We start from the raw sequence: 15083 nt of genomic DNA, 5'->3' as shown, positions 1-15083 counted from the left end.
TAGCAGTTGCCTTATGTATTGAGGTGCTCCTATGTTGGGTGCATATATATTTATAATTGCTATATCTTCTTCTTGGATTGCTCCCTTGATCATTATGTAGTGTCCTTCCTTGTCTCTTCTAACATTCTCTATTTTAAAGTCTATTTTATCTGATATGAGTATCGCTACTCCAGCTTTCTTTTGATTTCCATTTGCATGGAATCTCTTTTTCTATCCCCTCACTTTCAGTCTGTGTGTGTCCCTAGGTCTGAAGTGGGTCTCTTGTAGACAACATACACGTGAGTCTTGTTTTTGTATCCGTTCAACAAGCCTGGGTCTTCTGGCTGGAGCCTTTAATCCATTTACGTTTAAGGTAATTATCGATATGTATGTTCCTGTTACCATTTTCTTATTTGTTTTGGGTTTGTTTGTGTAGTTCCTTTTCTTCTCTCGTGTTTCCCACTTAGAGAAGTTCCTTCAGCATTTGTTGTAGAGCTGGTTTGGTGGTGCTGAATTCTCTTAGCTTTTGCTTGTCTGTAAAGCTTTTGATTTCTCCGTCGAATCTGAATGAGCTCCTTGCCGGGTAGAGAAATCTTGGTTGTAGGTTCTTCCCTTTCATCACTTTACGTATATCATGCCACTCCCTTCTGGCTTGTAGAGTTTCTGCTGAGAAATCAGCTGTTAACCTTATGGGAGTTCTCTTGTATATTATTTGTCATTTTCCCCTTGCTGTTTTCACTAAGTTTTCTTTGTCTTTAATTTTTGCCAGTTTGATTACTATGTGTCTCGGTGTGTTTCTCCTTGGGTTTATCCTGTATGGGACTCTCTGCACTTCCTGGACTTGGGTGGCTCTTTCCTTTCCCATGTTCAGGAAGTTTTTGACTATAATCTCTTCAAATATTTTTTTGGTTCCTTTCTCTCTCACTTCTCCTTCTGGGACCCCCATAATGCGAATGTTGTTGTATTTAATGTTGTCCCAGAGGTCTCAGGCTGTCTTCATTTCTTTTCATTCTTTTTCCTTTATTTGTTCCACGCAGTGAATTCCACCATTCTGTCTTCCAGGTCACTTATCCATTCTTCTGCCTCAGTTATTCTGCTATTGATTCCTTCTAGTGTAATTTTCATTTCAGTTATTGTATTGTTCATCTCTGTTTGTTTGTTCTGTAATTCTTCTAGGTGTTTGTTCTTTAATTCTTCTAGGTCTTTGTTAAACATTTCTTGCATCTTCTCGATCTTTGCCTCCATTCTTCTTCCAAGGTCCTGGATCATCTTCACTAGCACTATTCTGAATTCTTTTTCTGGAAGTTGCCTATATCCACTTCATTTAGTTGTTTTTCTGGGGTTTTTTCTTGTTCCATCATCTGGTGCATAGGTCTCTGCCTTTTCATCTTGTCTGTCTTTCTGTGAATGTGGTTTTTGTTCCACAGGCTGCAGGATTGTAGTTCTTCTTGCTTCTGCTGTCTGCCCTCTGGTGGATGAGGCTATCTAAATGGCTTGTGCAAGTTTCCTCAACTAGCTCAAGTTTAAAGGCCATCTTTCTTTTGTAAGGATACAGAGATCTCCCAGGAATCCAGGGAATGTTACACAACCTGAGTTGTATAAATCCAGTACCAAGGCAGCTCCAGGGACTGACTTGACCTTCACCTCTGTCTTCCATGCTTTCTCTAATTGTTTTTCTGCGTATCTGATGTCTTGTAGCCCTCAACCAGTTGCCTTGAAGTCTTTAGTCCCTTGGGACTTTGATATGTACCACCACCCACTGCATCCCAACTCTCCGAAAGTTCTCACCACCACCTTGGAACTTACCTGTGTCTTTTGCTTTAAATTCCTGAGAGAGAATCTAACTGGGGCAATTCACACCCTGGAGCCCTGGTACACAAATCAAATGTCAGGGACAACCTCTGCAATACCATTCCTGGTTGTATATCCACTTCTCATCCAGGCACCTGGGGGCTGGCAGCAGATGGGAAGGGTCTGTAGAAGTTACTGGCTGGAAGGCCGAGGGGCACTGGTGAAAAGTCCATTAGGGACACTTGTACCTTCTCACCATTTCAACCTCAGGCTTTGTGACAACTGACAAAACAGGGCATGGATTCATCTTAACTAAAGACCTTTACCTTAAGGAATGTTTGCCACAGGCAGGCAATATGTGTGTGACACTGCTATAGAGTGTGATGTTTTAATAATAGAAATATTCGAAGGGGGATGTTCTAAGATGTTTATGTGTTGAGAAGCTTTTAGAACCCAAAGGCTGGCAGATAGATGATACTCAATTAGGAAAGAGCCTTTATTGAGTTGAGCTGAACATTCAGTGCTTCTGACGTCTTAATGGACTCCTGGGAATTAGTTTCATTGAGCCCCATTTTAGCCAGGTCGAGTTTTCTATGTTGTTTTTCGGGAGGGGTGATTTTAGTTTTTATTTATCACCGTCAGTCTGAGTATGATTTACGTGATGGAACTTTACCTGGATCAACTCATTTCATATATTGGGAGTAAAAATTTAAAAAAAAGAAAAAACCTCATACTCAGATTTGATTTTCTTGGTAACATAATAATTAGTTTGAGTTTTATGTGTGTTTGTGCTATAAGAAAAGGTAAAAATTTTAGAGTCAAAAACCAAATTATTTTCTTAAAACTTGTGAAATGTCCCTAGGTTAGAAAGATTTCATTTTGGACGATGCAATGAAACTTAAGTAATTATCCATGTTGTGTGTCTGTATGTTTGACAGCAGTGCCTTTAGAATATTTTGATATGCAACCTCTCTTCTTTCCCTTTGTGTTGTCAGACAACACGCCAGCTGTCAGATGCAGAAAAGCAGGAAACTTTGGCATTGCTATTCCTGCCACCTTTACCACGGAGTCCCAATAAAGAGAATAATAGGATAAACCAGCCGCAGAGGGAGAGTAGCAGGTGGTACTCGTTGTAGCAAGAGCTGAAGGTGTAAATGAATTTCAATGTCTTCATGATACCAAACAGCAATAAGATTACAGAAATGAAGCTTTTGTTAAGAGAGAGCCCAGAAAATAATAATGATGGTGATAATTTTCATTACCATGCAGCTTTTCCCTTTGTAAGAGGTTTCAAAGAAGAAAGGCCCTGTTTTCAGAAGAGCCAATTTTCCCTCTTCTCTCTGAAGAGTCTCTCTGAACTCTGCCTTTTCAGAAAGGGGAGGTGATATTGATCTGAGCCAGGTGGTAGGTAGAGGAAATTAAGTATTGTTGAAATGCTACTATAAAATAGTTTTGCTCTAATTACCAGAAAAGGAGGAAGCCATAGTGGCCGTCATCTGGAATGTTCTTAGTTGTCACCCTGTTTCTCAGCTTGTTTATTTCCTGACCATTCCTTGCCATTTCAAATTTGTCACTACTTCTAAGGCCCATCCTAAGTTCTTCCTCCTTTTCTCTCTGCCCTGAGTGCTCCCGATTGAAGGAGCTTTCCTCTGACCACCTACAGCACCAACAGAAACACAGTCCGTCACATGATTCAGCATTCGTATTGTCCTTTAGCTGTGTCTTACGCTTCATGTTTTTAACCAACTACTTGGCCTCCATTGTTCTCTCAGGGTGTCCAGCATGTGTCTAGATTCATAATGACCACCTTGTGCCTTAATTGCCATCAACCCAACCAGGGAACATCAAACCAGCCCCAAAGAGGGATAACTGATGACAGAAGTTGTGGCCTCTCTCACCGTGTTCTGTCTTTTCTTACCTTATGCCACTGTCTCTGTCTTCTCAGCTCCCAGCCCTGGCTCTTCTCGCACTTCTGGTCCCACACTTACCCCTCAGGCTTGGTTGCAGGTTCAGCTACTACAGTTTGCTCAGCCCCACTCTTCCCTCAGCTGTAGCTGTGCAAGGCCCTCTGATTCCTAGGCCTTCCGGATGGCTGTCCTGCTTTAGCCAGCCTCCAGGATCGGGGATCAGACCGCAGATGCTCAATTGTAAGTATTTAACTTTATCTCTTGCAGTCAATCAAAATCAAGGCAAGCTTCGTGTCAGGGTCACAGCTGTGCTTAATCTGACCCCCTCTATTCCTCCAGCCTTTTTCTCTTGTGTTTCGCTCCCCTTCCCTCACCTCATTCTGGCCTTTCTGCCCCTTGAAACTTTAGGACCCTTGCACTGCCATTCCCAGAATGCTTTCCCTGCAGCCAGTCACATGTCTGGCTCCTGCTTCTCTTTTCAGGTCACACTTAAATGTTAGGTCACCCTTCCTAAATTGATTTCAACCAGTCACAGCCGGCATTTACTACCTTCATAGGATATATCACCCTCTATAATTACCTTGTTTATTGGTTAATTTGTATACCATTTATCTCTTGCCATCAGGAGAATAGAAGCTCCATGAGAGTAGGGACTTTATCTTTTCTATCACTGAGAAGGCACTGAATATAGAAAATGCTTAATCATGGTTGAATGGTTGCGTATATATGGAAGGAGTGAGGACGTACAATAAAGTTCTTTACTGATCTCTGCTCTCTATTTTCTTTCACTCCAGGGGACCATGGCCTTTCTGTTGCTATGTATAGTTTGGCATCTCATTGAGAACTAAATTGTTAACGTCAGAGATGCCAAGTTGTCTTAGTAAACTGTGGCTGGATATCCATGTCACGCCTAGATTAATTACCTGTTTTTCCTCACATTTAAATAGAGAGTGACACCACTTCTAGTTGAGCATTTGCTGAATCTACCACATGAATAAGACAGTGGTGTCACCTCTCCTAAGTGTGTGGAGACTGGACTCCACCAACAGCTCTTTTTGCCCGGCCCTATTTAATGTTCAAACGGGGCTCTGTCCAGTTGTCCTGGTTGATATCTGCACCAACACAGACAACTGGGAAGATCAAGTAACATTAATTACCTCAGACAAGCAATCCAAGGCTCAGAGGCTCAGTCACAACACTGAAAAATAACTTAAAAAGAAAAATAAGGAGCGAACATACATTCTGGTTATGAAAGCCAATTTTATGTGATTCCCTTACACTACTGTCTTTCTCTTGGCTCTCTGACACGTTTTTCCAGTTTCTTTGTGTTCCTTACAATCAGTCTACTTGGATGACGTTTCCAAGACCAGTGAAAGGTGACCTCCTGTGGCAGCATAATCCATGTGGTCCCTCGTGACTTCCCTCAATCAACGTGTTCCTGGGAGGGTTTTGGAGACAGTCTCCCTTCTTAACTCTAGGGTGAGGTCTACACACTTTTTTTTGGGTAAAGAGCCAGATGGGAATTTTAGACATGACAAGAGATGAGATAAATGTCTGCATTTTTTTCAACACTTTAAAAATGTAAAATATATTCTTTTCTCCCAGACAATACAAAAACAGCCCAACTGGGCCTGTGTGCCATCGTTTGATGACTTCTACTCTTAAGGAAGAGCAGAAATATTAGCCCAGGATTCTTAAACCAGTACGATGTGAGTTTAGTATAATGTAATATGTATGTAATATAATATATACAATATATAATACACATTTAATATAATAAACATATTTTATATACACACACACTCTCTGAGATTTCCCAGGCAACATCAGTCTCCTAAACTCGTTGACCTTGCCTTCAGCCACAAACATGTGTCTCTTTTTTGGGGGGTGTTCACTTCTACGCTTGTGTCCTGGCAGCCCTCTCTGAGATTCTTTAACATTGGTGGAAAGTTGGAAGGGGCCATACCTTTCAGCTTGACCACAGGAAAGATGCTTTCTCTGGGGTGTTGCTGGTCAGGGCATAAGCCTTGTCATGGGTTTTGATGCCTGGCAGCTCTTTCTCTCTCACCTTCTCTCCTTAGAGGTCCCACAGGGGCCTTTCTGCTCATTCAGTCTCCCAACTCCCCACCAGGACACATCATTTGACCAAACCCCCACTAGACTTGACTCCCAGATTTTTAGTAAATGATAAAACTTTGTCTTGAGAACATTGCTGTACTGGTGAGACCACTAAGTCAAACAGGATTAGAACTGTTTAGAGTCTTATTTCGCTCTGTGTATAGGTAAAGGGCCTCATTTTTAACTGAAGGAGAAAGTAATGATAGAGGTTTAAGAACTTCCTGACCATTTGTGACTGAGTTGTCGGGTCATGCCTTAAACCATATTTTGACTATAATGCAGTGGCTTGGCTTTATTCTATGGAAAGTTCTTCCTACTGATTTTTTTTTAAATTAATTTTTATTGGCGTATAGTTGATTTACAGTGTTGTTAGTTTCTGCTAACCCAAAAAAAAAAAAAAAAAAAAAAAAGAATGAAATAATGCCCTGTGGTTTTTAATAGGACTTTAAACACCATCCAGAGTCAGAGACAAAGCCATAAGGATCTCCCCACATGAAGCCAGAACAGAACTGCATGCTAGTCATTAGGCCTGGTCCTAGGTACTTCATTTCATTGCTTCCTTCCTGGTACCTTGCAGTTAGATGAGGTCTGTAACTCGCTTTGGGTGAGTACATGTGAGAGGGAATGGCATGTGCCTCTTCTAGGTGGAAATAGCCGGTTACCAGAGCCAGACACTGAAGTGCTCTTTTCTTTCCCAGCTTTAGGGTACAAGGAAGCACAATTGAGATAGAACCTCCATCCCCTGGGGCCTTGAGTCACTACAGTAAGCTGAGTTTCCCCATCAAGCCATACAGGTGGTTAAGTTTATGAGACAGAAATAGGCCTCTGTGGTTCTAAGTCACTGAGATTTGAGGCTTTATTGGTACTGCTGCTTAACCCAGCATCTTGACTGCTATTATCGGGCCAGCCCAAATGCTTGAGAGTTGAATGAGGAAAAAATATCTGTTAAGCTGCTTGTTTGGAAGAATCACTGTTAATAGTGGTTTCCAGGTAGACTATTTCTAGAGACAACCATGCCATGTACTATGCTCGTTGAGCTGGAGCTGCGGGCAGTCATGTGTCTTTGAGTAGGAAACCCAAGACCAAACTTCTATCACAGAAAGGGAAGAACACACCCTGGGGAAAAAAAAAAAAAAAATGCGGCTACTGCGGTGAGTGCCATTGCATTTTACTCTGCAAAGATTTACCGAGTGCCTCTGCATACAAGGCATGGTTAGAACCTCAGAGCACTTGATCAGGCAGTTTCTGAAGGAAGAACTGTAAATATTCTCTGGTTTCTTACTTGTTTTCTTTGTGGCCAAGCAATGCACTATGAAGACACTTAATTAGCAGCTATTGCATCTCTTTGCAGATAATTTACAAGTCTGTTCTCTAAAAAGGGAGAGGTCAATGAGAGTAGAATCCTGTGGCTGAACCCTGGAAAGGACCACTGTCTCCCTTCATTGTGTTCACTGGGCAGCTGGTTCCTTCAGTTAGCTGAAATGGATGGAAAGAAGCACCTGGCTACTTATATGACATGGGGGTGATTTTGACCTCCTCGGATTGAAACTTATTGCTAGTTTAGTGGGCCCTCTCTGCCAGCATGAGCTGGTAATGTGAAAAATCAAAACTGACAGCACATTTAAATCAAACCCCTATCCCAGATTGGGTGTCTGTACCTCTCATGGAACAATTTAAATCTCCAGATGGAAAAAAAAGAGCTCTATTGCAATTGCTGGAGGAAGTGTATTGAAGATAGAACTTACTAACTGCTGAGAACCTAGGGCTGGGCAGACCAGGTTTAGCTTGCAAGCAGGGAGATTTAGCCACTGACCATTCAAGAAACCTGGAGAAGCCACAAAATATAAAGGTGGACTTGCTTATTTTTGTCCTCCACATACTTGCAGCCACTATAGAATTTCCTGCCCTAAGCAACATCACGGAGGAATCATCCTTTTCTCCTGTTATTGCTAAATAACCAGATTTATTCAGTAGTATTTTTTGTGAATCTCCACAAGGCTATCACTTTGTTAGTTGAATAAGGAAATGCCAGACTCATGAACAAGTGGTCTCTTGAGCCCAGATGTTTATGATATAACCTGAGACAGAGTTCCTTTTGCTAGTAGGTCTTCCGTAGTAGTATTTTGCCAATGTACCAGATGGAAATGAAACTTTGGAATTTTGAATCATATTTCTGTGTGTGGTAGGGGAGTAGAAATATGGCAAAGGAGGCAAATCAGAGGCTCTTCTGAGGACGAGGAAAGGATAAACACTTCCATGCTGGCAGAACACTGAGTATTTGCGTTTCCTGTCCAAAATCAACATCTGGTGCATGATGTCAATACTTCTGATACAGGAGCCAGTACTGGTTATTAGAAGTGGAGAATCTCTTTTCTGTTCATGTATAGGGGCAAGGAAGCACCTGTTCCTTTATCAGAATGAGCTCTGTAGTTAAGACGCTCAGAATTGAGCACGCAATTTTGAATAACTTTGCTTCATAAGGTGGGATTAGGTGAGTGTTGCTTCACGTGCAGAGCTTGGTTGGTGTCCAGTTTGTGTCTTCCAGCTAGTGTAACTGATCACCTCAGAGTTTGTATTTCCCCTGACATCTGATTCTACTATGGGTGCGACAACTAGTTCACGTGGGCTTTAAGCAACTTTGCACAGGTACAACTATACAGCATCTTGCTCAGGTGTGCACAACACACCTCCTGCATTCGTCGTGGGGTTTCTCTGACCCTGTGACACAGGGTGACTGTCGGAGCCTCTTGGCATCCTGGAGGCCTGGGAGTTAATGCTCCCGAGGGTAAGCCTTGGCCAATGGGAGTTGCGAGCCAGGGGATAAATGCTTCCTCTTCTAACCCCGCAGGTGGACACTTCAAGGCACATTTCAGAGGCTGCTCAGAAGGTCCTCAGGGATCAGGCATCGTGGTGCCACGGTTGGGGCCAACCTTATTGCATGTCTTTGCGTTGGCTTCCCCCCTTGCCTGTCTCCACCTCCTGCCCCAGATATCCATTTGCCAAAGAAACCACCTGCATGCAAAGTTTGTCTCAGGCTATCTTTTGAGGAAACCTGTCCTAAGATACCTTATATTCATAGGCCTCTCCTGCCTTCTGCAGAAGTGTGTAATTTTAGACTAAATTCAGTCTGACTGCTATTGGGACATTATTAGTGAATATGAAAGATCTCACTCACTTTTCCATTTCCAATATGGTTTTAGCACCAGGGGCCAGTGGACTGAAATGATCCCATTAAAATGGTCAATGACCATATTTTTCCCTTTTAATATAGGAGAGGTGCTTTTAATGTGTGTTTCTAGTCCGCTGTATTGCTCCTTTGTGAGTCTTGTTATAAAGCCTTGGCCTTAGGAAAGAAATTAAAGTACAGGGCCATTTCATGGTATTTGCCTTCGTTCTCTGTATGCTTTTTGATCTTTGTAAAGTATAAACCGTCTGGGGAGAGTGCTGACGAGGAAGCCAGCACCAGTTGTAGCCTTGGTCCCCGCATGGACTGATCAGCCTTGCATGGCGGAGAACCACCACACAGCCTGAAATTGCATTCTGAATTCTGGTGGAACACGGTGTAAGTGTTTGCTCTTGGTCACCCCAGGCGGCAGATGACAACACACATTTCACCCTCGCTCCTGAACACCAAACACAAGTGCCTGTGACAGTGATTCGGAAGTGCAGTGTTGCCTGGGATGCCTGGGATGAGAACACCTTTATGTAACAGGACATTTTTAGCTGGCTGAGCAGGGCCCAGATGAGACCCCTGTAGGCAATGCCCTTCGAGGCACAGGTGCCCAGGTGTGGCAGGGACCAGGCTCTCTGCTCTGCATGGCACCTCTGCTGCATTAGTGGGGTTGGTTCCCTGCTGAGAAGGTACAGCCACCTAGACACTGGTGTTTGTGTGTGTGTGGAAGGGCACGAGGGCCAGGCTAAGAGAACTGGAATCCGCCACACTGCTGAATACTCTAAAACCCCTGAGCTTATGGTGTGTTCGCTGTGGCGCTTTCTCCCTTGCCCCGAATGAGTTGACTCTGCTGCCGTATTTCTAATGGCAACGAGTCATATGGCAACTCAGGAGGCTGCTACTGTCCTCGAATTTCAGAGAATGCCCGTTGGCTCCCCAGGACGACCGCAGCTTGGCAGAGACTTTGTTAAAAGTCGAACTGATTCTCTAGAGTGAAGTATGCTTGAATTTAGTTTTGTGGTCCAGGAATGCGGGGTGTTCGTTCCTGGAGGAGAAATTCATACATCATCAAGTTAACCATTTTAAGGTGTACAAAACAGTGGCATTTGGTACTTTCTCACTGTTGTAGGACCATCATCCATCTAGTTCCAAAACACTTTCATCACTCCCAAATGAGACCCCGTATGAGAGTGGTAACGAGGTTTTAATGCCTGGCTATACCAATAATTGCCTTTTTATGAGGAGGGGAAAAAATATAAGAACAAATCTTGTATTTATGCCTTTGAATTTTGTTCTATTTTTTAATGACATATCCTTTTTGGCTCCTTCAAATTTATAAAGGCAATATATTTTCAGTGTAGAAAACTAAATAAATCATGAAAATCAGAAGGAAAGAAGTACCAAACAAAAAACAAAGTAGGTGCAAGGCCAGTTTGGACAAAATTGTATCAGAATCCTTGGCTAAAGGGGCGTGCTCTCCTCTCTCCCCTGTGTCTGGGTGGAGGTGGGGACTTGTGTATAAGTATGCCCTGAAAGAATTTGGACAATGTGTCTTTATCAATCTCCAGTGGGATTTTACTAAGTCTCTTTTAGTGTGTCTGAGAATTACTGGTTCAACAGCAGGGGTGGGTTAGAATCAGGTCAGACCCGAGGTAAAAATCTGAGCCTTGCTACTTTCTAGCTGTGTGACCTTGGGTAAGATAGGTAAAATTTTTCTGAGCCTTGCTTTTCTCACCTGTAAAATGGGATTAATATCTGCTTCGTGAGGCTATTTTGAAAGGGAAGTGCCTTGCACACAGTGAGTGCTGAATAAATGACAGCTTTTTAAAAAGAAGCAAGAAGGATAAAATCAGACAGAGAGGCAGACGTTCGGGGGCTCGCTTGACCCAAACCCCAGGCAAGTGCCCTTCTCAGGCATTTCATCTACACAGCAGGTTTGATTTAAGCTCATGCCTCCACAAACAGAGTCAAACTCCCACATATTGAAGCTGGAATGCCAGACATCTACTGTCATCTACTGCCAGAGACCATCTCCTGATTTAAAGCAAGATGACTTTGGGTAGCAAGTGATGCTCTGGCACCAGCCCAAGAGAGAACAATCAGAGACCGAGTGCTGAGCCGTGCAGGAGGGTCGTGTGCTCTGTGTCAGGCTAGCTCAGTTGCAGGGAGGGCTTTGGAACCAGCCCCTCCCAAGGCTGTAAGTGACACTCTTTGACAAGTAGGGCCCTGGCTGCCTGGATGGGGTGTTGAATTCAAGTAGCTGAGAGGAACTCACATACCCTACTCCTGAGGGCTGGTTTTGTGCAGGGCCTGAGTGCCCCAGTTTTTGTGGTCCAGCTATGGAGTGAAATTTAGAATCCCACTACCTTTGCCTGGGTGACATGTCCAGCCTCTTCAATTTGTAATTTATTTAGCAAATTGTCAGACACCTATGTGTTAGACGCCATTCAAGGTGTTGACATCTGGAAGTAAGAAGACGTGGTCCTGGCCATCGTGGGAGTCCCCGTCTAGTGTGGCCGTTCCCCAGAGTACCCTACAGGTCTCTCCTCTCACAAGGTATCCCATCCGTGGCCATACAGATTTGAGTAACAGTGTATAGGACATGACTGTTGGAGAGTCCCAGCACACATCAGCATTTAAAACCTCTAAGATGTCCCACGGTAACGGCAAAAAGAAAAATTAACTCTAACTTGATGTTGGCTATGCTTATTTAAACATGAACTCTTTCTGCCGCTTAACAATGCTTAACATCTCCGGGAACCAGTGTTCCCTGCCGGTCTAGAAGAAATCTGCCACAACATAATATAAGTTTTACAGACTGAGATTCATAAGCAAAACTATCCAACGATCATACTTCACATATAGACGCAGCTTTTCGGAGTGCCTTCAGAACCTTTGAGATCTGATTCCATTTCAGAAACTTCCTAAAAGAGAGATTGCAAACCGCAGCGTTGCCAGGTCCTGCATGTCACAGAGGCTGGCAGGGGTAGGGGTGGGGGAATGTGTCTGCACCCACTGGCAAATTCTTGGCACCCTGGGGACCTGGACACTCACGTCCCTCAGTCACTGCTGTTTGCTGGGAATGTGGGTCAGACCACTGAGAGCTTTAAGTTTCTTAGGAGAACCTGGAAATCAGTATTTTCTCAAGATGAAATTTCACAATTTGTCTTCAAATTTACAAAACATCGTGCTGGCCAAGCACCAAGAAGACAACAACAACAAAATTCCACAGGCCAGTCTTATAGATGAGCTGCCAGGCTGTGACCTTGCCCTGGGGAGGTGGGGTTGTGGCCTATTTTCAGATTAATAAGAAGCATAAAATCAAAGGGTCTGTGAGGTAGATGCCATGCCGACATAATTACATTGGTGAGCAGACCCTCCGTGCGCTGACGGTTTTTCACATTCATCTGTCTTGACTTGTCAGTCAATAGCCTTCTTCCTCCTTGATACAGTTTCTGCAGCTAGCTTCCAGGACAGCACAACCTCCTCCATTTCCTTTGTTCTTTCTTTCTTCCCCGGTGCTGGAAATGTTGAAAGCACCAGGGCATAGTCCTTGACCCTGATTTCTCTTTTATTTGCACAGACTTCTTTAGAGATCTCCCATAGCCTCATGGTGTTACATGCCATCTCCATGCCGAGAACATGCGTATTTATATTTCCAGCCCAGTTCTCCTTCCTGAACTCCAGACTTGTATATCCCAGTCTCTTGTCATCACCAGTCTAGTAGCTCTTGAACCCGGCAGAACCAAAGCAGACATCCTGGTCTCCCCAACCCCCCCGAATCTCCTCCACACACAGCCTCCCCATCTCGATCAGGGTCTGGGCACTGGTTGCAGTGGGTTTGTGGGGTTAATTCTCTCACCTCCTTCCAAGCTTGAATTAAATGTTCCCTTCTCGGGGGGGCCGACCCTGAGCACCCTGGTTTAGACTATATACCCCACCCTTGGTACCTCTGATTTCTCCTGTCCTGATTCATCTTTTTTCCACAGCGCTTACCTTCTAGCATACAGCCTATTTGTATTTACTCTACTGACTGTTCAGCATCCGCCTCGCTCCTCATACTAGCGTGTAAATTCCACAAGGGTGGGGAAAGCTGTCTGTTTCATTTATTCTTGTACCCTTAGGTTCAATATCAGGGACATCATAGAGGCTCAATGTATATTTGTTGAATGAGTAAATGCCAGTTGTCACTTGGCAAAGAATTCAGGAGAAGATATATTTATAAAAGCTCAAGCTTTATAAAAGTTCAAGTGTTACTTGTCCACTAATTGTATCGAAGTGCAAACGATTAGTGTAGTTTAAACCACAAACCCCCTGAATATCTTCCAAATGTATTTGGTAGATCAAATAACTATTATAGTAGGGGCAGGTTTTAAGAAATAATATAGATTCTATATTAATAAGTGTATTTACATATATATGTAATATTTAAACATTGTTTTCCTGATCAGGAGTTTGACATCTTGTGCTATTGACCCAATATTCTAATGGACATTTGACTGTTTAAGCATTCTAATAGCTTTCTGCTAGGGTTCCAAACTTCAAATTAAAAGAAAAAAAAAAATACTGCAGACTTCTCCCTCATCTGAATAGCTCATTTCCCAGTGTGTTGCTAATCTCTAGTTTTGCCCCAAAGATAGTATTTTAAAAGCGTTCACACTGAGTTCCTTTGTGTATCAAAGATAAAGTTATTATCAAAATTATTACTCATGTTCTTTGTCATGCAAAAAAGCATAAGTAATGTTTTTAATAATGCAAGCCATTATAAAGTGGATGGGCTGAATTCATTGTGTCTGTTTCTAACCCATTTGGGGGAAGAATTTTTCTCTGCACAAAGGTGTAACCCCTTGATGCCTGCATGATTCTTTTCCCCTTATTTTTTCATACAGAGTTGAATATGTATTTCATTCATAGATTCAGAACCAAAGCTGCATCTTTTCAAGCCCCTTTCTTTTCAAGATGGAAAGGTTTTGAAAGAGACAGGTTCACTGGGAGGAACAACTTTCTTTGGAAAGAATTGCTTTGGAAGAAAATGTTCGGGAATTTTTTAAAAGTTTGACTGATATTCCTTTGTTCAAAATGGTTTACGGGGTAGGTCCATCAGACAGGTGATATTTTAGGAGTTCAGATTCCCTTCAGGGTTGAGGTCATATTATCACTGGCAAGCTTGGAAATAATCCCATGGTACATGGGGAGCAGAGCCCTGGCCCCTGTGCCCCCATTCCCCTATGTGATGTCCAAGCAGACGTCACTGACATCAGGGAGTCTCGCCATCTTTTTTAAACGTGGTGGTCCATGTAGCTACCACCAGTCAATTTGAGTTCGCATGTGAAATTATAGTAATGGATAAAATAAAGTAAGTAGTAAGAAAATACTTTTAAAAGATGGATGGTAATGTCAGGTGAACTAACACTCATGAAGTCTGCAGTCGGTGCCAAACTTTGGGTGCCTCTGCTGCTATCTCAGTACCTTCCCAGATTCTAAAATGCAGGTTCCCATACAGCCTTTTGGCCAATACCTGGTGGCCCTTTCTGGGACGTCTCAAGCCTTCATAAAGGGCTTTGGAGCAAGAGACATGGTTATAAGAGCTTCGTCTTGGCTTATCATCCCAATGTACTTTGCACATGGTGGCTGCACACAGCAAGCATCTCTGCTCCACGCTCCTTAAATTACTTGATATACAGATAGGACATATTCTGAGTTTCCTTCAGTAGAATCAGGTGGCCTGTAACTTTCCTTCCTTTTACAAATAGCAGTCTTTGTTCTAGTTAAGCAGAGTCCCAGCCTATAAAGTAGTTATATAACAGGGGATGAGGAAAGAAGGCCTGGAAACAGAATAGCTCCCCAGAGACAGGAAAACACATTGTAATTTTCTCAAACCCCAAACCTGTAGTGCTTCTCTGTGGTTGGAAGAATTTGACGTTTATTTTTCCTTCTCACTTTCAGAGAAGAAATGTGAAAGGATCAAAAGAATGGATTTGCCTGGATGTCAGTGTGGCCTGATTAGGTTGCAATTAGCCTTTTTCTCTCTTCACTGAGAGAAGCAGAGACCATCTGCGGAAATTATTTAAATTCGTGTGCCTTCCAGGGAAGCCGTTTTATTTGCCACTGCATTT

The sequence above is a fragment of the Phocoena sinus genome, chromosome 11 (assembly GCF_008692025.1).
Source record: "Phocoena sinus isolate mPhoSin1 chromosome 11, mPhoSin1.pri, whole genome shotgun sequence".
Taxonomy (NCBI): Eukaryota; Metazoa; Chordata; class Mammalia; order Artiodactyla; family Phocoenidae; genus Phocoena; species Phocoena sinus.
The sequence above is the reverse complement of the archived record's forward strand: the minus strand, read 5'-3'. Positions refer to the sequence as shown.